At 47.8% G+C, this 23,921-nt stretch overlaps 1 protein-coding gene across 8 annotated transcripts in view; it reads left to right on the plus strand.

The window, feature by feature from the left end:
* The window catches only part of CTBP1 (C-terminal binding protein 1), a 2,306,313-nt gene that overhangs the window by 1,557,830 nt on the left and 724,562 nt on the right, over positions 1–23,921 (plus strand). The window lies entirely within an intron of this gene.

Below are 23,921 nucleotides of genomic sequence, written 5' to 3' on the forward strand. Positions count from 1 at the left end.
GCATTTACTGAGCGAGTGGAGAAGGAAACCTGAGGCGTCCCACCTGATCTTAAAATGGCGGCCGTCTCTCTCCCTTGTAACTACGACTCGGTAGGCTCCTCATGAGTCCCTCTGAAAAGGTGGTGTGGTTCCGGAGGGGTCCCAGGCCCAAACCTGCCACAAAGGGTTTTGACCACTACAGTTGGATGATGAAGAGACAACCACTCGATGCCTGATCCTAAGATGGCCCCCTGAAGTAGACCCCCCCCCCACACTATTCAGCCTCAATTCAGCAAGCCTTAAGGACATGACGCACTGGGAAAGTTTCAGGGGGGCAGCAGACCACACACAAGGGCGTGCTACGAACCCCACAAAAGAGAGATACAGTAGGAGGGCGAGCTGAAGAGAAGGAGACAACCGCATCTATGCCATGACATAAAAGCGCCCAGCGGAGCTTCCGAGAGAGGTACGGCTGCAGGAGTATGCAGGGAGACTGCTCTGGATTAGGTAGGGGAGGAGTACTCCGAAGTGCCCAGGGTCCCCCTACCACTGGGATCCTGCTCAAATGCCCAACACTCACCACTGCTGCTTGGAATGGAGAAGATCTGCAGACTTTGGAACTGTCCCTTCCACCTCTCCACTCGACCTGGGGGCGAGCTGGAGTATGAGGCGGACGGCGTTTACCAGCAACACCGTGACTGGTGCTCTTGATGGAACTTTAAAGATGCCCCCTGGGCGAAAACCAAAACGGTCTGTACTTACCGCGGTGCCCGAGCAACTTTGGCTGATGCCCGGTGGAGCTGTCATATGCAGCTATAGAGGAGCTTGGCTCTGGTTCATCCCTCGGCCGGCACCTACCCAGCCGGACATAGTTTTCCTCGCCTCCCCGTTGTGTTTTCCTACCTGCATTCCCTACCACTATTTACCATTCTCCCTCTTCACTCCCCATAAGACGTGTGTACGCGGTAATAATCTACCATTATTGTGTAATTTCATGTTTATTTTCTTTTCTCCTATGTCTATACATGTCTATGTAATTATGGAACCTGTAACTCACTGATCCTCATGTAAAGCGCTATGATACCTCCGGGTCTAGCCAGCGCTATATAAAACTTTGCAAATAAATAAAATACTAGAATCCAGGGCTGCACAAGGAACTCACACTTTAAAAAAGATGAAGGTCTTGGGTAAATATTTGCTGTTAAAGAAAGAAAAAAGGGAATAAGTAAGTAGAGATGACAGGTTTGTACACTGGGTGTTCAAGACGACATATCCCCGGGTACAACTCTGGTCAATAATGGATATTCTTTCACCTCTAACTCATGTCGCACTCTTACCTACCAATGAACATAGTGTTAGTATAAACTGTATAGTTAAAAACAAAAATCATTCACAGATGTTAGAGTAAATGGTTTTAGTAATGCATTTAGTATTTAAGCAAATGTAACTGTATGGTTTTATGGTCCTATTCCTATGCAACCGTTTTAACTAACTATGCAAATAAACTTGAATGAATAGTTTATCATAAATGTGACACCACTCAAAGTGGGGCCACATTTGTCGCAAATGAAATAAAGCCATCCGATATATTTATTTAAAGAGTTTTCTATAGCACGAACAAGACCACAGGTGATATCAGACAGCTTTACAGATGGGTAGTTATGAGGGTACAAGAAATAACTACATTAGCACAGAACGGCCAAGAAAAGGCCAACATCGATCAAAACAATCAAACATTTCAGTAAAGGCAGAAGAGTAGGAAAGCAAATCCTAGGGTGAGACTGAAGGTCTAACCAGAGATTCTTTCAACAGAACTACTTAGACCTTCCTGGGAAGGAAGCTGTAGTTCATTTCACAACCGAACAGTACAGGGGCAAAATAAATAACAATCCTAGCAGAATCGCTAGAGACGAGAGTGAGATAGCGAGACCTCAGATCGGCTATGGGACTAGCCCAGGAATTCCTTCATCAGAATCTGTTTGACTTCCTTTTTGAAGTAAGCTGTGGAATTATTCATTCTTGTTTCAGGTAGTAAGGAGTTCCAAATACTAGGTACAATACCTGAGAATGCTCTATTGTAAGTCTTGTTTTTATGGAATTTCTGAAGTTTAAGTAGTAAGGTTCTAGCTCCCCTAGAGGATCTGGAGCCTCCGGAGAACTCAAGTTTTTGCGCAAGGTATAACGGGGGGTTGAAGTGTAGCGCTTTGTGGGTCATGCAAGCAATTTTTAGTTAAATCCTTGCTTCATATGGGAGCCAGTTATAAGCTTTTAACTGGGGCGAGACATGATTATAGCGTTTGGAGCCTGTAAAGAGCCGGAATTGAGAGAGGCCTTAAGTGGAGCCATCTTTGATCTCGGAAGTCCTCAAAGGATTGCACTGTCGTGGTCCAGTTTAGAGATTACAAATGCTTGCATCGCGGTCTTGAGGTCGTTGTGGGGAAGGAATGGATTTATTTTCCTTAGGATGCTCAGATGAACGTTTGCCCCTTTGGTGAGAGCACTAATGTGATTCTGCATGTTCAGATGTTTTTCCAGTTTTATTGCGAGTGAGCTTGTGGAATCAATAATGTTTGGAGTACAGTTGAGGGCTGTTAGTTGTCGCACCCATTTTGCAATGACTGAGGACTGTTTCTAAGGGTCGATAAGGAGGAGTACAGTTTTGAGAGCATTCAATTTCAGATGATTGTCAGCCAACCTTGCGTTTCCTGAAGTACTGAGTTGAGAGACCTGATGTCCTCTGGGAAGGAGATTTTCAGGTACAGTAGCATCAGTGAGTATGTGCCATTTTTGCCCAGCAGACATTTTCAGTGAGGTGCAGATGCCAACAACATGCATATACATTATGACTTTATACCATGAGTCCTGTGTTATTTGTAGTGCAATTGTGCATCAAATTAAGGTGCTGTTGTTATTTAGTTACTGTGATATACCCTGAACAGTTGCAGAGAACACCACAACCAGTTGCCATGATAGTTTGTTGAATGGTGCACCATGCAGTGCAGCCTGGTCTTTCCATTATAATCCACTAAAATAGCAATAGATACTTTGGTATAGCCGAAGTGCGAGGTGTGCTGTTACAATGAATGTCATTGTATGATTAAGTGTAAACTGTGGGTTTCCCAGTGTTCCGTCCCCCTGAACTCACCACTGTCTCCAATGATATAATTCTTGTTGGTTTTTCAAATTCTGGGCTGATGATCTGGATTGTTCCTTGGCCCAGGAGTGTGTCAACTTTCTGGTCATTATCATTTATATCAGTTCTTGTTGCGCCCACTCACACTGCAGACCACAGAATAGATTTTGTCTTTGCCGCCACAGACAACATTAGCACCGCCTCTGTCTTTACTTTGGTCTGGCCAGCTGAATTTGGAATTCTCCAGTATGTACCCACTTTTTAGGTCGAGGACCGGCCGGTCTGCCGAAGGCAGAACCGGAAGTCGGAGATTTAATGTTTCTGAGAGTGGCTCTTTAGCCCGCCTCTCTTTTTGCCTCTCCTCCATTGGCTGGCTTCCTAAACGGAGGCCAGCCATTGGAGGAGAGAGCCGTCCCTCCAAATAGGCTCCGTCTTCTTCAGATTCGGGGGCGTGCTCCGTGCTCTTCTTTCCACTTTTTAGCCACGCCCTTTTTTAGGCGTGTTTTTCTCTCCTCCAGCCAATGGCAAGAGGAGAGAAAAAGAAACACGCCCCCGAATCTGAAACCACCGCTGCGTTTCGCCGAGGCATTTCTGCTTCGCCTCGGAGAAATGCGGTGGTGTGCTTGTTTAGCATGCAAGCTGGTTAATTATTCTTACAAACCAGGAGCAGTTAAAATGGAACGGCGTTTAAGGTGGCACGCGCCTGGCACGAGCAGCTCCGCCTGAACACAACGCCCTCCAAGTGTCCTTACTACGCACTGTAGGCCGCCCTACCCTGCTGCTCCTTCGAGAGACGGGATCTATTTCTTAAAATATTCCCGTTTGGGAATTGTTAATCTTCCGTCATCTGTTATCGAGCGACGCTACCTAGAAGACAGTCTAGAAAGTCAGTCCATTGGAAGTGAGCGAGGACTACAATTCCCATGGCGCAGTTTGTTGTTGGATGAGAACACTGCACTGGAGACGGTTCTGCTGATGTGGAGCCATCGGGTCTCTTCACACCTATTCCTCATGGCTCCATACCCGCGGGACGCCATCTGACTCCAGTCCATGGAGTGGGCGAATTCCCCCACTGTGATACGCATGGGTTTACATTGAAACATGCGTGTTTTACAGCCACCAAAGTTCTGCACACAGGTAGTGGCCGATTCATACGTTTTATGGGAACAGGCAAAACTCAAGGTCCCAGATTTCTCCGTGCGGGCTTTCTTTTACAGGCTAACTCGCCTTCAGCTAAGCACCTCGTATAGAGCCGATAACAGTCTCAACAGGGACTGGCGGGGTCACGTTTGGTTTTTACTCGAAACAAGGAAAACTACAGGTCCCGGTATGTGCATACTGTCCACCTTGTGCGAGTCAATACCAACACAAGCTCACCAAAGACCCCCTCCCCCCCGCATGCATCTCGTACAAGGTGCAGCATTGAATAACCCTCTGTCATGTGACTCCTACTCCGATCCCTTGGGCAAAACTGCGATCTGAACCACCAGGCATCACTTGGCACTCTTCGCGCCAGTACGCAACGCCCTGGGTTCGGCGCCAGGTAGGCGAGTAGGCACCCATTTAACCCTTCTTAATAGAACGCGAGTGCATTGACTTCAGCTTCGCACTGATTGCCAAAATCTGGGCACATACCTACTGTGTGGATAGAGGGATAACAACACCACTTATTGTAATCTTTCATTGTGTTTGAAAGAAGGAAGCCAAAACCTCACTTCCTGGCGCAAAATGTCACGATTTGGACAACCCCGTATATGAGTCCTTCCAAATATTTCTACCAAGCAAGTAGTGATGCCCAGGCTTGTCGCTGCCGTTACTCCTCGCTGGCTCTGAAAACCTTGGCGAGTTTTCAAGTACAGTATCGGAGCTTCCACAGTGCAGCTGTTGGTACCCTCTGCAGCCAGGTTTCGTAAGACCGGGATTGGGTTTCTCTCCTGCCAATCTTCCGGCGCGCCACCCAGTCTCTATGGTTCTGTGGCTGGATGCCCCGTCCCCTGGCTAATGCCTCGTATGGTCTATATTAATCAGTGGTACTCAGCGTAGTTCCATAAGTGGCGGAGCCATGCTGAATTTTCTGAATAACCCCCAGTATTAGTTTTCGCTTTCGAAGAACTAACCTAAAAATAAAACTCATGATAACTACTTATCTTCATAATGGTTTCTTCCCGGTGGCATTCCTTTCTAGATGTTTCCTCGCTGTCAGATGACGTCTGCTTGCAATTATGTCCCACCTGTGTGTATTAGCAGGGCCAGGCTTCGCCCTTTGCCGGTAGTGTCTGACCTCATATTTAATTGATACTTCAGCTGTGTTGTGTGACCTACATACATCACCATGTCATTATCCACATCGAACCTCTCCTTGCGCTGCCTGGTCCGTGATCATGGGTAGTTCAGACTTTATGGGGCAGATTTACAAGCCCCTTGCGCCACTTGTGCGTCACTTTTTCCATGTTAAAAGTGACGCAAAAGTGCCACAAGGGGCTTGTAAATATGCCCCTTTGTGTCCTACTATCTCACTACCTCACTCTCTATCACTACATCACTATCTATTTCTATCTCACTCTCACTACCTCACTATATCACAACACACTCTCTCAAAACTTCACTACATCACTCTCTCACTACCTCACAACTTCACACTCTCTTTCTAACTCACTAATTCACTCTCTCTATCTCACTCTCTCTCTCTCAAATACACTAAGTCACTTACACTCACTCTTTCACTACCTCACTCTATCTCACTACTTCACTGCATCACTCTCTGTTTCTATCTTAATACCTCACAACATCCCTCACTACCTCACTCTCTTTCACTACCTCAATCTTTCTCTATCTCACATCACTCACTGTTTCTATCTCACTACGTCAGAAAATACCTCTCACTCACTAACTCACTCTTTCACTACCTCACTCTCTATCTACTTCACTCTCTCTCACTACATAACTCTCTATACATCACTACTCCCCTCTATATCACTACCTCACTATCTCACTACTTCTCTCTCTAAAAAGATCACTACCTCACTATCTCACTACTTCTCTCTCTAAAAAGATCACTACCTCACTCTCTCACTACCTCACTCTCTCTATATCACAACTTCACTCTCTCTAACTCAATACATCGCTCACTCTCTATCTCTCTACCTCACTCTTTCTCTATCTCTCTACCTCACTCTTTCTATCTCACTAACTCACTTTCACTGTCTCTTTCACTACCTCTCTCTATCTCACTACATCACAACACCACTCTGCTTACATCTCACTACCTCACAACATCCCTCTCCCTCACTACATCACTGTTTCACTACCTCACTCTCTCTCACTACATAACTCTCTCTACCTCACTCCTCCACTCTATCTCACTACCTCACTATCTCACAACTTCTCTCTCTCAAAACATCACTACCTCACTCTCTAGCTCACAACCTCACAACTTCACTCTCTCACTCACTACCTCAATCACTCTCTATCTCACTACCTCACTCTTTCTATCTCACTAACTCACTTTCACTCTCTCTTTCACTACCTCTCTACCTCTCTCTCTCTATCTCACTACATCACAACATCACTCTATGCTTATATATCACTACCTCACAACATCCCTCTCCCTCACTACCTCACTCTTTCAATACCTCACTCTCTCTATCTCACTACCTCACTCTCTATTTCAATACCTCACTCTCTCTATCTCACTACCTCACTCTCTCTTTGCTAATGCAATAGGTATCACATATGCAAAAAAAAAAGCTAATGCCAATAGAAATGACAATGCCATTTATTTAGGGATACAATAATGATAAAAAAATAATGAGCAATACCAATAGCTCTACCTATAATATTGCCGAGACCATTGCATTGTAAATGCTTGTTTATGAATACTTCTTATTCTCGGACCATGGCTACATGTTTGACTGTTTGGCAGGCATGTCCTGAGATAAAACTGTTTAGCTTTGTTTTAAGTTTGACTGTAAAATGCAGGTAATTGTACAGCTTGCAAATTGTGACCAGACAAAACAGCAAAGAAATCATCAGTTCAGCGATGATTGTACCATTTTCATGGGATAACAAATCTGAATTCTATAGTCATTAATGAGACTGAATTATGTAGTCATTGATAAGACTTGATGTACTATGCATAACATTAACGCAAGCAATCCATTTTTTATCCCATTCAATGTATACTTCTGCAAGTGGTCATGTATTAGATGAAGAAAAGGAGATATGTTTTAATATGGTCGTCTTGGTATTGTTTTTGTTGAGATAAAAACTTTTCTAGACCGTGGTTAGGCCGTACATCAACTGCTGCTCTCCTTGATGGTATATGAATGCAGCAGGAACACTGAGGATGCCTAAAGCTTCTAGTGACAGTTGGACCGCAGGACTCCTTATTTAATGAAAATGCATATTTTTGCTTCTGTAAAGCCTCTGGAGCTGTACATCATGCCAGAGACTATTCTGGAAGCCTGTGTCTCTTAAGTGGAGGGCACCAACCTGGAACTGCCTTGGTCTTGCCAGTCATCCTCCTGTTTTATGAGCTCTGTATAAATGGCTATTTTTGTATCTGCATTTTCAGCTACCAGTGTGTTTAACTACTGCTTTTTTCCTGCAGTTTTGTAACAGTGATGTCTGTCACAAAAAAGCAACAAAATTGATAAACAAAACTGGATGTAAAGAAAGTAAAACGTATACAATCACTAAAAAGGTTTACAAATTGAAAACAAATCTGAAAAAACATAATTACAAAACTTAAAATGTTAAATATTTTGGAATAAAAAGTGTAAATGAAAGTAGTAGATTTATAAAGTGTTTTTTCAAGCAGGGCTGCGTCTTGCAGATGTTTCTTGTACTTCACCGAATTTTACATCAAATAAATAAGAATGTGCGTTACTCCTCATTTTAAAGACGGACGAAAATTCTAATTGCACAGTTTTAAATGATTTTTTTCGTTCTTTTGAAATTTCATTGATAAGAGGGAAAAGTTGTTCCTGGATAAACATACTAACTATAATAAATGTTTATATTTATTTCAATTTTCGATATCAATTCAGTTTTCAATGATTCTCTTTTAATGTTTAAGTATTTTCATTTTGAGGTAAAACTTGAGACACACGAAAAGGCACCCATTTTGTATATTCTACTTCCAAATAAAGGGCTACTTTTTCTAAAGGATATTAATATAACGGGGATTGGTTGGTTGTCTGTGCAGAGCCTTTATCCTCCCATCTATCAGGAATTATGCACGTTACCTGCTCCAGAAGCCAAGCTTTGTACAGTCAGCACTGAGCCTTCCCAAAAGAATATATTTTAGTAAATGAAAATCTATTTGGTGCTTACGTTGCTCGTTCCCTGAAGATGTTGTCATTTCAGATTGAGTTACTACGTTTTTCATTATATTTTCTTTGTGCTGGGGGAAGGAGGAGAAAGACGACAGATGTAGAGGAGGAGACAGCGCATAGCGAGCTGTATCAGCATTACTACTTTTCAATTAGCAGTTCATTTTCTGTCCTAGTGCCTCTATCATCTTTCATAGGGAAGATCATGTGACGTTCTTCTCCAAGGTCACTCGCGTTGAAGATGTTACACGTATTTAAAAATACTGCACAGTCTGTAGGGTAAAACATCTAAATAGGTTTGCCTACAGGCCTATAACACGCTGATAGAAAGTGTGCTGTGTTGAGCCTTAATTCAGGAGGGGACCCCCTACCTCCGTGGCTCCCCCTCTGAAGGACATCTTGCAGTCAGAGCAGCACGTGCCTCGTCATTACTGAAGTGGCTTGTAGCTATTCAAGTGCAACATCGGTGGACCAGTGTGCTCTGGCCACCAAAACACAAAGGGCCATGACCTGCTAAGTGGGACTGTTCTCACAGCAATAACATTGTGAGATATCAACACCTTCTGTCTCCTAAACCCTAAAGTGTCCAAATTTACAGAAGATGTGAGCTACGAATATTAAGAAATAAACCAGTAGAATATCAACGTGGAGCTGTAAGCTCCACTTGTACAGCGTCATCAAGATAAACTGGTTTTCCTGCAACATGTTGTAGAGGAAGCTATACCTATATGTGTAAAGACACTTGTTCAATTACTTTTAGTGACTGTTGCTAGCACAATGCATCAATGACGGCTCAACAATTAGTCTCTGATTTACACTGCAAGGTAGCCATATGCAAAACCAGCAACGGCAGGGCCAGTAGGTCTCACATATGCAAGAGCTATTGGCTTTGGCAATGTGTTTTAGCCATTATGTATACCAGTGAGGCCAGGTCTGGTGGCGCAGTGGACTAATGCATCCAATGTAGGGGCCTGTGTCCGACCTCATGGTCACAGGTTCTAATCCCGGCGGGTCCATTCAGCCTTTCCTCCATCTGAGGTCGATAAAATGAGTACCGTTGTGTTGGGTAACAATATACATCTGTTATTCAGCGCCTTGAGACCCTTGGGTGAGATGTGCGCTTCACAAATGCACATGTTATGTTATGTTAGCTGGTGTTCAGCCTGGCTAAAAGTTAGTGGCGTGGAGTGGGGTGTGGGAGATTAGATTGGAGTAGAGCAGAATGAGGTAGTTTAGGGTAGAGTGGAGTGGGGTAAAATTGAGTGGATTGGGGTACATTCAAGTCAGTGAGTTGGGTAGATTTAGCTAGGTAGATTGGAGTGCAGTAGATTAGGTTGGAGGGGGTATGTTGGACTTGGCCCTTCTGGCAGGTTCACCCCTGAACTTTTTTGCTTTTTATTGGTGACTTGGTGTGGTGATTTTTGGTTTCTGCCCACTTTCCCTGTGTCCCAGGGTAAAGTGCGTGCGCACTCTGAGTGCATGTGGTGAGATAGGCCTGTCCTCCCATAGGAATGCATGGGGAATGTATGTGTCCCTAGTAGTTCCTGATGCGTGGGGTGTGCAGGCCCGAGTTTGGTATGTGCGGACTCGTGTGATTGAATGCTGCGCGATGATATGTGCGGCGTGCATGTACCTAGTGTGGAAGTGCCACTTCTAGAAGTAGGCACTTCGGTGTGCAGTGTGAAATGTGTGCCTTGTCGCGTGATTGGCTGGTCATGTCATGTGACGGGCTAGGGATTCCCCAGAGTCAGGATGAGTCACCCAGTGGTGAATGGGGAGATCAGCAGCTAGATGGGTGGGAGGAGTACACCTGGGTCCTGAATAGGGCAGGGTTTTCCCCACACAATGCTGGCTCCGCCCCCTGTGGTGCGACTGACGACCCTAGCCCTGCCAGTGAATAGAGTGAGGGGCTGAGCACATCAAGGGTGCTCCCCAACCAGCTGCGACTGGTTTTCCCCCTCACCCTGAACCCAGAACAAAGGGTTTTAGTGTATAAAAATGGGGCTGTGTCCCCACAGAAACTGTTCTTTGCCAGGATCCTGCCTGAGGGGGGCTGCTGCTGCCGCTGGACCAGAGGACCGCCACTTGGACTACCTCCCTGCCTGGAGGCCCAGTGAGCTGGCTCTGGGTCCAGCCTTGCCCCCCACCCCTGCCCTGCTGCATGCAGGGGAGAACTTTCCTGGACTTTGCTGTTATCCTCTTTAAAGCATTGGGAGCGCTTTATTTGGATCTCTAAGCGCCTGGAAGCGCTGAACTGGCCTTGAGCGCTGGGAGCGCTCTCCCTTGTTTTCCTTAGTGCTTGGAGCGCGCTATTTCGAAAAGCCGGTGCCCACCCGGCGTGTGCTCCGTCTTTACCGATTTCCAAGTCCCCTGGCAGGTGGCCACCCTGCCAGGGACATTGCAGTACTTGTTGGCAGGTGCCCACCCCGCTTATTTGTTTTTATTACGAGGGAGCCTACCCCTCTTGCCGAGAGCGATCACCGCTGCGGCCCGTTCGGCTGGGCCGGAAGTCAGGCACTCCTGCCCGTGACGGGGGCGGAGCCTGCAGCCAGGCAGGAAGTGGCGCCAGCGTCCCGACGCTGCGCAGGGCTCCCGTGTATCGGAGGGAAGCCCTGCGCCGGGAAGAAGAACGCCGCCAAGAGGAGGTGCAAGCGGGAGCGGGCGGGAGCCTACCCCGCGCTCCCGCAACCCAGGAGTGCGGCCACCGAAGAGAGCCTCCCCCGACGAGACCCGGTGAGTGGGGCTCGGTCCTGAGGGGGGGCACGAAGCAACCTAGGTGGTTGCTGAGCGCTGGTGCGCTCCAACGAGGCCCGCATCATTTTCCTGGAGCGCTGGTGCGTTCCGACGGGGCCCCCATTGTAGCCTCAGAGCGCCCGGAGCGCTCCAACACGGGGGCATTATTTCTTTGTCTATGAGCGCGAGGCCACCCCCACGGGACCCGCATTGTTGTTGTGAGAGCGAGGAGGTCGCTCCAACCGAAGGTACCTTTGTTTTACTGGCGAGAGCGGCCCCAGAAGGCAGCGGGCCGCTCCAACGTTGCCCCCACACTATTTCTAGAGCCCACGAGGCTCCAACGAGGCATTGGTGTAGAGCTCAGTGTAGCTCCAGCGTTGGCCCCATTATTTGTCCAGAGTGCCACATTTGTTCTAGAAGGCGCAGTGGTGCCCACGCTCACTTTCTCCAGCTGCCCAGCACTTAGTGGGCAGCTGCAACGTTTAGGTTGTGGCCTCTGTGTTTTGGCTTGCGCAGCTTGCGCAGCCGTGCCCTGACTTTTCTGGACACAGGGCGTCCTTGCCCCGACAAGGCCAGTTGGCCTAGGGACTGCCACAGTGGTGGCTAATGTGAGTTTGGCGCTATTCTTCCTAAACTGCACCTCTGAATGGGTTTATGCGTCATGTGCCTTGTTCTACCCCTCTGAATGTGATGCAACATGCGTAATGTGCGTTTACCCCTACAGGTATTGTGATACTTAGGTGGTTGTTTGTTTTCTCCTAGTACAGGTGGTGCTAGTGAGGTCCTAGTTCCCTGCGTGACATTCTCCTAAGGTGGTTAGGGTTGCGTAGGTGGTACTTACCTGAAACCAGTAAGTACTGGTTGTGTGCTACATTTGCTATTTTTTTACTACAGTAGTTTATATCCTATGTGCTAATTTCTACAAAGTGCTAATTCCTGACAGTGGTCCATGTGGCCCTGTCCCCTGTATATATAATCCCTTGTAAATTCTGCCCGTGCCTGTTGGCACATTGTAAAGTGTGTGTTTTTATCTGATGTGTTGTATATAATTCAAAGGCTATTTTTATGGAATACCTTGTGTGGAGTTTCCTTTGTGGTGGGCCTTGGGTATTGTTGCTAGGTGCGCGCAAAAACGCTTTACACATCGCCTCAGAGATAAGCCTGACTGCTCGTGCCAAGCTACCAAGGGGGTGAGCAGGGGTTTTCTTTGGCGTGTAACTCCCCAGCCCTGACTAGAGTGGTGGTTTCTGCCTGGCTTTGGCGCAAGCCTCAGCCAACCAGAAATCCCATTTCTAACAGGGTACATTGAGGTAGAGTGGGGTAGAGTAGAATGGAGTAGATAGCGGTCGAGTGGAGTGCGATAGATTGGAGTGAGGTAGATTAGGTGCATTATATTAGGGTGGAATTGAATGGAGTGGGAGAAGATTGGGGTAGTTCGGAGTGCGGTAGACTGGAGTGGAGTAAATTGGGTTTTATTAGAGTGGGGTAGATTGGGGTGGAGTAGATCGGGATAGAGTGGAGTGAGACATATTGGGGAAGAGTGGAGGGCAATGGATGGGGTAGATTGGAGTGGGGTAGATTGGATTGGGGTATATTAGGCTGGAGAGGGATAGATTTGAGTGTGATAGATTAGGTGGATTATGGTAGGGTAGATTGGAGTGAGATGGAAGTTGGGTAGATTGGATTGAAGTGGAGTTGGATGTTGTTGGGATAGATTGGGATGGAGTAGATTGGAGTGCGGTGGATTGGGTTAGGGTGGGGTAGATTAGAGCAGAGTAGACTGGGGTAGATTGGAGTGGAGAGGATTGAATGGGGTAGATTGGAGTAGGGTATTTTGGGGTGGAATTGGTTAGGGTAGAGTGGGATGGAGTGTGGTGGATGGGGTGCATGGGTTAAATTAGATTGCACTGGGGTAGATTTGGGCTGCATATGTAGATTGGAGGCGAGTGGTGTGGGGTAGAGTGGATTGGAGTATGATAGACTGGGTAGAGTGGAATTGGGTGGATTGGAGTGGGTAAATTAGAGTGGAGTGAGTGCTGTTGAATAGATCGGAGTGAAGTTGAGATTGGAGTGTCATGAGAATGATTGGGGAGAGTGGAGTTGGGTAGAGTAGAGTGTAGCAGTGGCATAACTATGGGGGTGCGGGGGGTGCGGACCGCACCGGGTGACACCCTCACATGGGGTGACACCAATCTGGGTGGTTACGCTGTGTTGGCTGCAGTGCTGGCCAAACTTTCTCCACTCTATCAATAGACAGCTCTCTGCAGCGCAGCCTCGCCCTTGCTTTGTAATCAGGAGGAACCCCTTAGCCGGGCCAAGAGATTATTATCCAATTAGGCTATAAAGCCGTGAGGTGACGTCGACGTTCGAAACGCGTCACTCACGTGGCTCCCGCTAGTCCTTCTGGGTTTCTTGCCCCCGCCTTGGGTCCTCGTGCTCTCAAGCCGCACGGTGCGTTATTTCCTTCAGGTAAGACTCCTTCTTATAATTATCCACAGGAACACCATCCGTGTCACGACCAGCACCGACAACACCCTGACCAGCGCCGAACACCTGCATTTCCAGATCCACACCAACCCGAACACCACCCTCAGAGGCACCCTGATCTACCGACCCCCTGGACCACGCACGCAATTCAGCGAGGACATCGCCGACTTCGTCAGCCCGCATGCCCTCCCCTCCGCTGACTACATCCTCCTCGGAGACCTCAACTTCCATCTGGAGAACAACAACGACCACAACACCAGCACCCTGCTCGACAACCTCGCCAACCTGGGACTCAAGCAACTGGTGTCCACCCCCACCCACCTCGCCGGACACACACTCGACGCCGTCTTCTCATCCTGCACAGACATCGACTTCAGCCACGCCACAGAGCTTCAATGGACGGACCACAGCTGCGTCCACTTCACCTTCAAGAGAACGACGACCCACCAACACCAGCAACACACCGCCCGCAGAAGCTGGAACAAGATCACAGCAGACCAGCTCGCCACCTCCCTGAGCCAACACCCTCCGGCCAGCTCAGCGAACCCCAGCCAGGCCGCCGATAACATCACGAAGTGGATCAGCAACTGCGCGGACGAACTCGCCCCGCTGAGGACCCCGCCTAGCAGACCCGGCAGCAAGAAGGCCCCATGGTTCACCGACGAACTCAAGAGCTCCAAGAAGAACTGCCGAGCCCTCGAGAAAGTCTGGAAAAGGAATCCGACACCGGACAACAGGACCTCCTACAAACTTGCCACCCGGAAACACCACCAGCTGATCCGCGCCGCCAAGAGAACAGCATTCAAGGACCGGTTGGACAACAACGCACACAACAGCAAGGAACTCTTCAACATCGTGAAAGAGCTTTCCAACCCCAACGCAGGAAACAACGACATCACCCCATCGCAAGACCTCTGCAACTCCCTCGCCTCCTACTTCCACAACAAGATCACAGACATACACAGCAGCTTCAACAACCAGCCAACGCACACCACGACCGACCAGCCACCCCCCCCCACCACCACCCTCCACGCCTGGACCCCGATCAGCACCGAAGACACCATCCGCACGATGAACTCAATCCACTCCGGATCACCAACCGACCCCTGCCCTCACCACATCTTCAACAAGGCCGACGCTGTCATCGCACCCCACCTGCGAGACATCATCAACACTTCCTTCGACACCGCCATCTTCCCCGAGAGCTGGAAACACGCCGAACTCAGCGCTCTACTCAAGAAACCAACAGCGGACCCCACCGACCTCAAGAATTACCGCCCCATCTCGCTTCTCCCGTTTCCAGCCAAAGTCATCGAGAAGACCGTCAACAAGCAGATGGCCGCCTTCCTCGAGACGAACGGATCCCTCGACCCCTCACAGTCCGGCTTCCGAGCCAAACACAGCACCGAGACCGCCCTCATCGCCGCCACCGATGACATCCGAGCCCTGATGGACAATGGAGAAACAGCGGCCCTCATCCTCCTAGACCTCTCCGCGGCATTCGACACGGTCTGCCACCGCACCCTGGTACGGCGCCTCAGCAACATCGGAATCCAGGACAAGGCGCTGGAATGGATCATCTCCTTCCTCGACGGAAGAACACAGCGAGTCCGCCTACCACCGTACAAGTCAGAGGCCTCCGAAGTCATCTGCGGCGTCCCCCAAGGATCATCCCTGAGCCCCACCCTCTTCAACGTCTACATGAGCCCCCTCGCGGCCATCGTACGCAAACACCACCTCAGCATCATCTCCTACGCCGACGACACCCAGCTGATCCTCTCCCTGACCAACAACCCCGCCGCCGCCAGAGCCAACCTACACGAAGGGATGAAAGAGGTAGCCGAGTGGATGACGACCAGCCGCCTGAAACTGAACTCGGACAAGACGGAGGTCCTCATCCTGGGCTCCTCTCCCTCCGCCTGGGACGACTCCTGGTGGCCTCCCGCCCTGGGCACCGCACCCAAACCGACAGACCATGCACGAAACCTGGGCTTCATCTTGGACTCCTCCCTCTCCATGACCAGGCAAGTCAGCAGCGTCTCCTCGGCGTGCTTCAACATCCTACGCATGCTACGGAAGATCTTCTGGTGGATCCCCACTGAGACCAGGAAGACCGTCACCCAGGCCCTCGTCACCAGCCGACTGGACTACGGCAACGCCCTCTACGCCGGGACCACCGCCAAGCTCCAGAAGAGACTCCAGCGGATCCAAAACGCCTCAGCCAGACTCATCCTCGACATCCCACGATCCAGCCACATCTCCGGACATCTGAGAGACCTTCACTGGCTCCCCATCAACAAGAGAATCACCTTCCGCCTCCTCACCCACGCACACAAAGCCCTACACGACCAAGGCCCGAGCTACCTCAACAGCCGAGTCAACTTCTACGCTCCCAAACGCCACCTCCGATCAGCCAACCACGCCCTCGCCGCCGTCCCCCGCATCCGAAGAGCGACTACAGGAGGAAGGTCCTTCTCCTACCTGGCCGCCAAGACCTGGAACTGCCTCCCGTCCGACCTGCGCCTGACCCAAGACCACCTCTCCTTCAGGAAGAAGCTGAAGACCTGGCTGTTCGAGCAGTAGCGGCACCCCCCCCCCCCCCCAGCGCCTTGAGACCCTATGGGTATGTAGCGCGCTTTATAAGTGTCACTGATTGATTGATTGATAATTAAAGATGGCCATTTTAATCTATGGTTGATCGTTGCGCCTGTTCACTGCCTCCGTTGGTTCCGCCCTGCAGTATCCCCAAGGTACAAGTTCCACAGTGAAGGGGGGGTGGGGGGCTGCAGCACTTCAGCGAGATCTCACCACCCCCGTCCCACACGTAATTCTCAGTAAAAGCAGCTGCCCGCTGTCGCGTGGTGGAGCAGCTGCTGAGGATAAAAAACGCTGGCGGCTCCCTGTTAGCACTCCGGTCGGGTCCCTTGCTGGCAGGGAGGCTTTAATCCCCAAAGAAATACCCCCACGACAGACTCGGGCCCGGTTCTAGACCCTGGCTCACCCAAACAGGAGCCAAGTTGGCCCTCGCAGTGAGGACTTGTAGGCAGGCGCGCAGCTTCCCGGGCACGCACACACACAGTTTTAGAGATTATCGCAGCCGCACCCGAGAACTTCACAGGTCTTTAAAAGACCATTTACATGTTAACGAGGCATTGTTTATTTTTTCACCCCTTCATCTCCGCATGGCAAAGGCGACAATGTTCTGCTGCGTGGATATTTCGTTTTCTATGCAGCGCAGGAGAAAATAAGTTTCTTTATTCCGATTCACCTTTCCTGACCCCTGCAGCTGTTTATCACATCAGGCTGTGACACAAAGTTTGACTAATGGAGTAGGTAAGAGAATTTGTTACTATTCAGTTTATTTTAAAAATATGCACAGGCCCAGCAGGACACATACTTCGTGAGTGCTTCATTTAAACAGTTTTTATCATTATCATGGCCGATGCAGATGCAGGACAACAATAAGACAATACAAAATGCCCAGATAACGCTGGTGATTAATGATCCTGCTGGAGGGCAATCATTTGTCTGTTAATATTTAAATGCAGATGAACTGTATTTTATGTGGAAGCTCAGTGGGTGACTGCCTTTGTCACAGAGATCCTTGTGTTACTTGCAGTTCAGAAGTTACAATCCTAACATAGGACAGTGACCAATGAACTGTCACCAAAGAGCTGCATACAAACATGAATGGTATGGTTAGAACTTCGCTTTTTTTGTTTTGTGATATAGTTCGGACTTCCCCAGTCTTTCATTATTCTAATGTTGCTAAAATGAGTATGTTTGGGCAGATATACATTTGTATCAGTAAACCTGACCCCCATGGAAATACTCTTTAAATCCTAAGGTTGTGTTTCCCCAGACCAAACCCTCTTAAAATATACTGCCCACCAGTATGGATGACATGTGATTCATACACCCTGTAATACTCATTGGCTTATGTGGCATTCCCTATAGACTGATTTACATACTTGTATGATTCATTGTCTGTATAATGTGTGCGTGGTGTAAAGTACTGACACACACTACACTGATATGAGTAGCGCTGTACAACAAATTAAATGCATATGAGAGAGGGGCTACGTAAAGATGAGGGGCACTGTTGAAGGGTGGCAGTGAGGGAATCCGAGGAGGAGGTTAATAGGGGAGGGGCTATGGAGCGATGATTGACACTGTTGGAGGGTAGCAGTGAGGGAATCCGAGGAGGAGGTCAATAGGGGGAGGGGCTACAGAGAGATGAGGGGCACTGTTGGAGGGTGGCAGTGAGGGAATCCGAGGAGGAGGTCATAAGGGGGGGCTATGGGGAGATGAGGGGCACTTGTGGCATGTGGCAGTGAGGGAATCAGAGGAGGAGGTCAATAGGGCGGCCATGGAGGGATGAGGGGCCCTGTTGGAAGGTGGTAGTAAAGGTATTTACGGAGAAAGATTTTTAGTGCGGCGCCAAAAAAGACTTTCGCATCAGCACTGCCCTGTCATGGCATTTCTGTTTTTGTTTATTTAATTAGCAGTCGGGTCGTTAGGGCAACTGTGGAACATACTTTAAAGTGCGTGCTAATTATATTTACCGCTATATTCAATATTTTACGTTTGAAGGTGATTTTACTAATGTTTTAGAGGGAAAAATGAAAGTGGAGCCCGATGGTGCCTGATATGGGGCTGGGGCCCAAGGTCAGCTGTGAGATAAGGTGCACTGGAGAGGAGTAGTGGATAATCAAGCCTGTAAGGGAGTGCGTTGCTGAGTCCGGGGTCAGGTGGAGGTAGTAATGAAGAGGGATTCTCACTGAAGGCTTGCAGAAAGGGAGCTTGAGAAGTGTCACTTGCCTGATACTCCCACCTCAGAAACCTCGTCTTCCCATCAAAGGGACATTACATGGAAAAAACACTTTTTGAGAGTGATAATATTTAGAAAGAGATTTGAAAAAGAGTGCGTTTTACTGGGCCTTGTAAGACTAAGAAGAGATAAAGGAGGGCCCTGAAGCAGGCCTGTCTAGACATATATGCGACAAATCGAGCCCGCAGTGGTCCACCCAAATGCACCCTTGGCCCACCCAAATAAAAATTCCTGGATTCGGGCCTGCCACGACTGTAGGCACCCTATGAGGGTAAGAAAACACAAAGGATCTCACCTCTGAAGATCAGCCTGGCGGAAGGTCTGTATGCCGCCACGAGCACGTCGTTCCTGGGTGATTCCGAGTGAGCAGGACAGCTCCTGCACTGGAAATAAACTATTATAATATCAGTTTGGCTGTACTCTGTGAAGCCTGTGGGGAGATGATATGTGCAGGGGTGTGGGGGACCAGGAGTGCATACATGCCAACATTTCAGAAGAGCAAAGTGGGAGTTTTTGGGAAAAAATAGGGAGAATGTGGCCATGAATTGGGTTACTGTCATGCATGGGCTTTGGAAGTGTGCTGCTGCAGGATCGGAAATTTGAAACGCAAATGTACGTTTTATTCTTACCTTTCAGAAGCATGGAGCGCAATGGCAGGAAGAGAGAGGGTGATGCAAGTGTTGTGCACTGGCCTGGCAGGTTGCTGCCTGGCAGTGCATACACCAACCCCCCCTCGTGTGTGGCAGCCGCATCCGAGTACTTCACAGGTCTTTAAAAGACCATTCGTTTGTTAATGGGGCTTTGATGGTTTTTCACCCTTTCTAGAGCCCCTGCATCGCCACTGACTATTGCTGGAAGAATTAGCACGTTATACAATACCAAGCCCTGTCAGCTGAAACGCCGAGGAATCGGGTTTCTGGATGCTTGATTCGGGAGGCGGGAGACTAGCCTTGAAATCGGTAGTCTCCCGCCTGAATCGGGAGGGTTGACATATCTGCAGGAGTGAGTGACAGAGATGGCAGACATTTTGTTCAAAATGGAAGCTTACACAGATATGTGGCCTATCTAAACCACATTAATAACTTCATTTCTAGACATCAGAAGAAATTAGTTTCAATTGCAATTATGTCAATATGTCTATACATGTAGAATCATGTGTAAGAATGCATAGTACACATTATTATTGAAACATAAAACTTGAAAAGCCTTTCCACAAGTGCACATGTAAGATGTTTACCTATAAGCCTCCCGATTTGGGAGTCCACATGTTAGATAAATCCTGGAATGAGCGCATTTGACCAACCTGAGTTTCCTGTACTAAAGGTGCCTATGGTAGAGTTTACTGTGTTTTTATGGATGCTTGTGATACATTTTTTCTATAGACATCTTTTATTGGTTTTTATTAAAATACCAGTAACAAATACAGAAACAAAAGCCATCTCCAACCATTTGACATAGAGAAGCAGGTCATTACAGCTCTTCTCATATAATAACACTGGAGTATTACTCCCAGGTCAAAAGTACGGAATAAGTCACCAGGCATCTGTATCATTAGATTTCACTTTGTCATCTGAGGAGAGTACCTGTGAGCCCCTCAGGTCTACGAAGTTACCCCCCATACTCCCAAGTCCCTCTCTGCCTTCTCATCACGGCTACATTTTGTTAGGTGCGCCTCATCTGCCACAGCCCATCTTTCCACAATGGGACCAGCCTGAACCATCCAGGTAATTGCAACCCTTCTCTTAGCCAAAAGTAACAACAGGTGTAAGAACTTATCCATCTCACAACAGGCAATCAACCAGATTCGTCCCTATTGGCATTCTCACTATGGTCCCGTTATTTTTCAACTGTGTCCACTGGTGGACTCGGAGCGGAGGAGGTCCATGTGGTAAGTCATGAGGGGGTGACACCATGAGTTACCCGCACCGGGTGACACCAACCCTAGTGACGCCACTGGAGTGTAGTGGGGTAGATTAGGGTGGAGTGGGATAGATTGTGTGGATTAGAGTAGCGTTGTTTGGGGTGGGGTAGAGTGGTGTGGTGTAGATTGGGTTGGAGTGGGGTGGGGTTGATTGGAGTGGGGTGGATTGGGGTGGGAAGGTTTTGATTGGAGTGGGGTAGAATTGAGTGTAGTGTGGTAGAGTGGCAAAGATTGGAGTGGAGTAGATAGAAGTAGATTGGTGTGGGGTAGATTTGAGTAGGGTAGAGTGGAGTGGAGTGGCGTGGGGTTGCTTGAAGTGGAGTAGGTTAGATTGGAGTGGGGTAGAATTGACTAGTGTGTGATAGTGGAGTGGGGTAGGTTGGAGTGGGGTAGATTGTGGTATATTGGAGTGGGGTAAATTGGAATGAAGTGGGATAAATTGGACTGGGGTAGATTGGAGTGAAATCGGGTAGATTGGAGTGGTATGATTGGACAGAGGTACATCAGACTGGGTTAGACTGGGGTATATTGGAGCGGAGTGGGGTAGATTTGACTAGAGTGCTGTAGATTGGTGTGAAGTAGGGTAGATTGGAGCAGAGTGGGGTTGATTGGGTTATATTGAGTAAAGGGGTAGATTGGAGTGGAGCTGGGTAGATTGGGATAGAATGGAGAGGAGTGGGGTAGATTGGGTGGAGTGGAGTAGATTGGGTAGATTGTTGCAAAGTGTAGTAGATTGGGGTACATTAAAGTTGAGTGCGATAGAGTGGAGCGTGGTAAGTGGAGTGGAGGGGTGTAGAGTGGAATGGTGTTGAGTTGAGTGGTGTGTCCTAGAGTGTCGTAGAATGGAGTGGTGTGGCATGGGGTTGAAGGGCATAGAGTGGAGTGGCGTAGTGTGGAGTATGCATGGTATGGTCGCGCACTGCCATTACAGACAACACATTTTCAATTGAAATGATCATTAGTTTTGCACCGAAATACAGTTTTACTGTACACAAACGATAATGTGTGCAAATGTCATCACCTAGTGTATTGATGTATTTCAATCGTATTCAAATATTTGTTTCCACCACACTTCAGAATTACAAAACAAATGTGCTTAGTTTGTAATAATTCTGATATATTCTGAAACATCAGCACAGTTTTTTTGTGTGTATGTGGTATGTGTTCTAGACAAACATCCTCCACCCTCTCCTCTTACATGGATACTCAGCAGGAGTGTCACATATATTCTCTCACTTTGGAGTCAACGAAAGAAAAGTAAACACCATGGGCCCTTGGAAGAGAGAGCGTGACATTAGACCTTTATCTTTGAATGCAAAGCAAATGTCACAAGATAAGAACAAGATTTAAAGGCTTTTTTACAGAAGGTGATTTTGTGGAAGAATACAGTAAACAAGGTTTGGGCAATGGGAGAGACGAACAGAAGCTGGGCAGCCTACAGCAAATAAGGGCAGCAAATAGAAAGCCCGAAAATGTGAGTTACAAACCAAAAAGCCTATGGACCCACTGGGCGGAATGCATTTCTAGGTCAGCTTTCTGAATGTTCCCAAGATGTCTTTAGGTCCTCGGGCTTCAACCTAATGATTCACCCAGACCAGATTATCTGAAGAAGAGAAGGACACATTTGCTAGCTTTTCTGGTGTTCCTGCGCTTGCATGAAAGGTAAAACTTTGTATTACATTTGACTATCTCCTGAATGTGTCTGTATTTCTTTTTTGAAAACCTCTCCGTTATAATATTTTGGGATTCATTTTGTATAAGTACTTGCGTGGGTTACATTTTTGTGAAAGCTATATGAGTGCCACGCTGTGCCTTGTAATTAGATTTATAATCGCATACTATGCAGCATAAATTGTCTTTTCTTGATGCATAATGCAGCATAAATGTTCCACATAATTTAGACCTGCACAGCGACATAATTCCAACAGCCTAACTATAATTGAACGACGTAAGAGACAACCGTACGTACGGTTTGGGAAATGTGAAAGGTGTTTTGAAAATGAGCTCCACATTGCCACTGTACAAAATAAAGCGATTTACATCCAGAAAGCGTGAGGTGTGACAGCCTCGCGTGAATATAGTAGATAATGAAGGAATAATAGAAAAGTCACAGCGTTTTATGCCGCAACAATCTGTTGGGCATGCGGCTTATCCCAGCAAGAGATTTACATTACTGCGAGTCTAGTACTAAAACTATACTAGACTTTAGTGAACATAGTGGAATAAAATATTTACCAATGAGACAGGCGGCGCATGTATTGCTAACAGGGGAAAGAGGGAAAGTGTTTTAAACAGCAAGCCTGTAGAGCAGATGCTCACGCAACCTAATTACAAGAGAATTACTCAACCTGTTGACAAACTACTGATTGTTTGAGAGGCGCCATGTGTTTTCTTGAACAACAAAAGAAACGCATGAAAGGACCACAGAGGGGATCTGAAGTATATTGATCAAAGGCACATGTCGAGTGTATTCAGCTACCCGAGAGGCACAGTAACACAAGAAACCGTATCAGAATCATCCCCTCTGATAAATTAAAGAGATTGACAGCAGAATGTTTAAAATACACCACGAACCAAACAACTGTGTATATCATCCGGCTGCAAGAAAGCCTACTGTTCTGTTAAAACTGGTGCCAATCTTGACACTAGTTGGGTATAGTCAGTGGCGGCCAACAAAACAGGTGGGGCGATGGGCGAATATATAACCACTGACACACACTAATAAGAACAAGAATTGGCATAGCCAATAGGTCTCGCCTTTGGGACCTTATAAGTGGTTGGTTATCCAGCACAATATCCTTGGTGCAACAAAATCCACTGTTGCATGGCTAAACACTTATAAGGTCCCAAAGGCGAGACCTATTGGCTATGCCAATGCTTGTTATTAATTCGTCCGACCTCCAAAGTGTGAGGTCAGTGTGTTTGTGCATGTCTGAAAGCTTCAGGCACGCTTTAGCGCCACACTACAGTGGCCACATAAAATGCATCACTAGTAACAAGATACAGAAACATTTGTGCATTGACATGGTGATAAACAGTCCGTTTGAAGGATACCCACCATAGCTTTTTACTTGAGGTTGACATCATCTGGGGTGCAGATTCTACCGCTATCTCCACTGAGAACCAGTTCTCAGGCCCATAGGCCCATCTGAAGATACCATGCAGTCATCACTAAAATGTAAGGAGTCTTCGAGACTACACGCCAGAAAATCGCCTTCCTATGAATACATATTAATTAACTTAAGCCTGTATGACGTGTGAAGCTGAAATGCCGGACCCATGGGGAAACCGTGGACAGCAAGGAGCAGCAGCGAGGAGAGGTGAGGGCTCGCCTGCCTGTGCCAAACCACACAATCGCAAACCGTAGCAAAACAAGCTACAGCCACAGGTCCCTGTGAGCCGCTGGAGGAGGCTGTTGGTGGCAGTGGTTGCGGCAGCAGGCAAGCCGAGCTGTGCTGGAGGCCCTCTGCAATCGGGAGAGTGCCCTGCGATCACTGTGGTATT

The sequence above is a fragment of the Triturus cristatus genome, chromosome 2_2 (genome assembly GCF_964204655.1).
Source record: "Triturus cristatus chromosome 2_2, aTriCri1.1, whole genome shotgun sequence".
NCBI classification, from domain to species: Eukaryota; Metazoa; Chordata; class Amphibia; order Caudata; family Salamandridae; genus Triturus; species Triturus cristatus.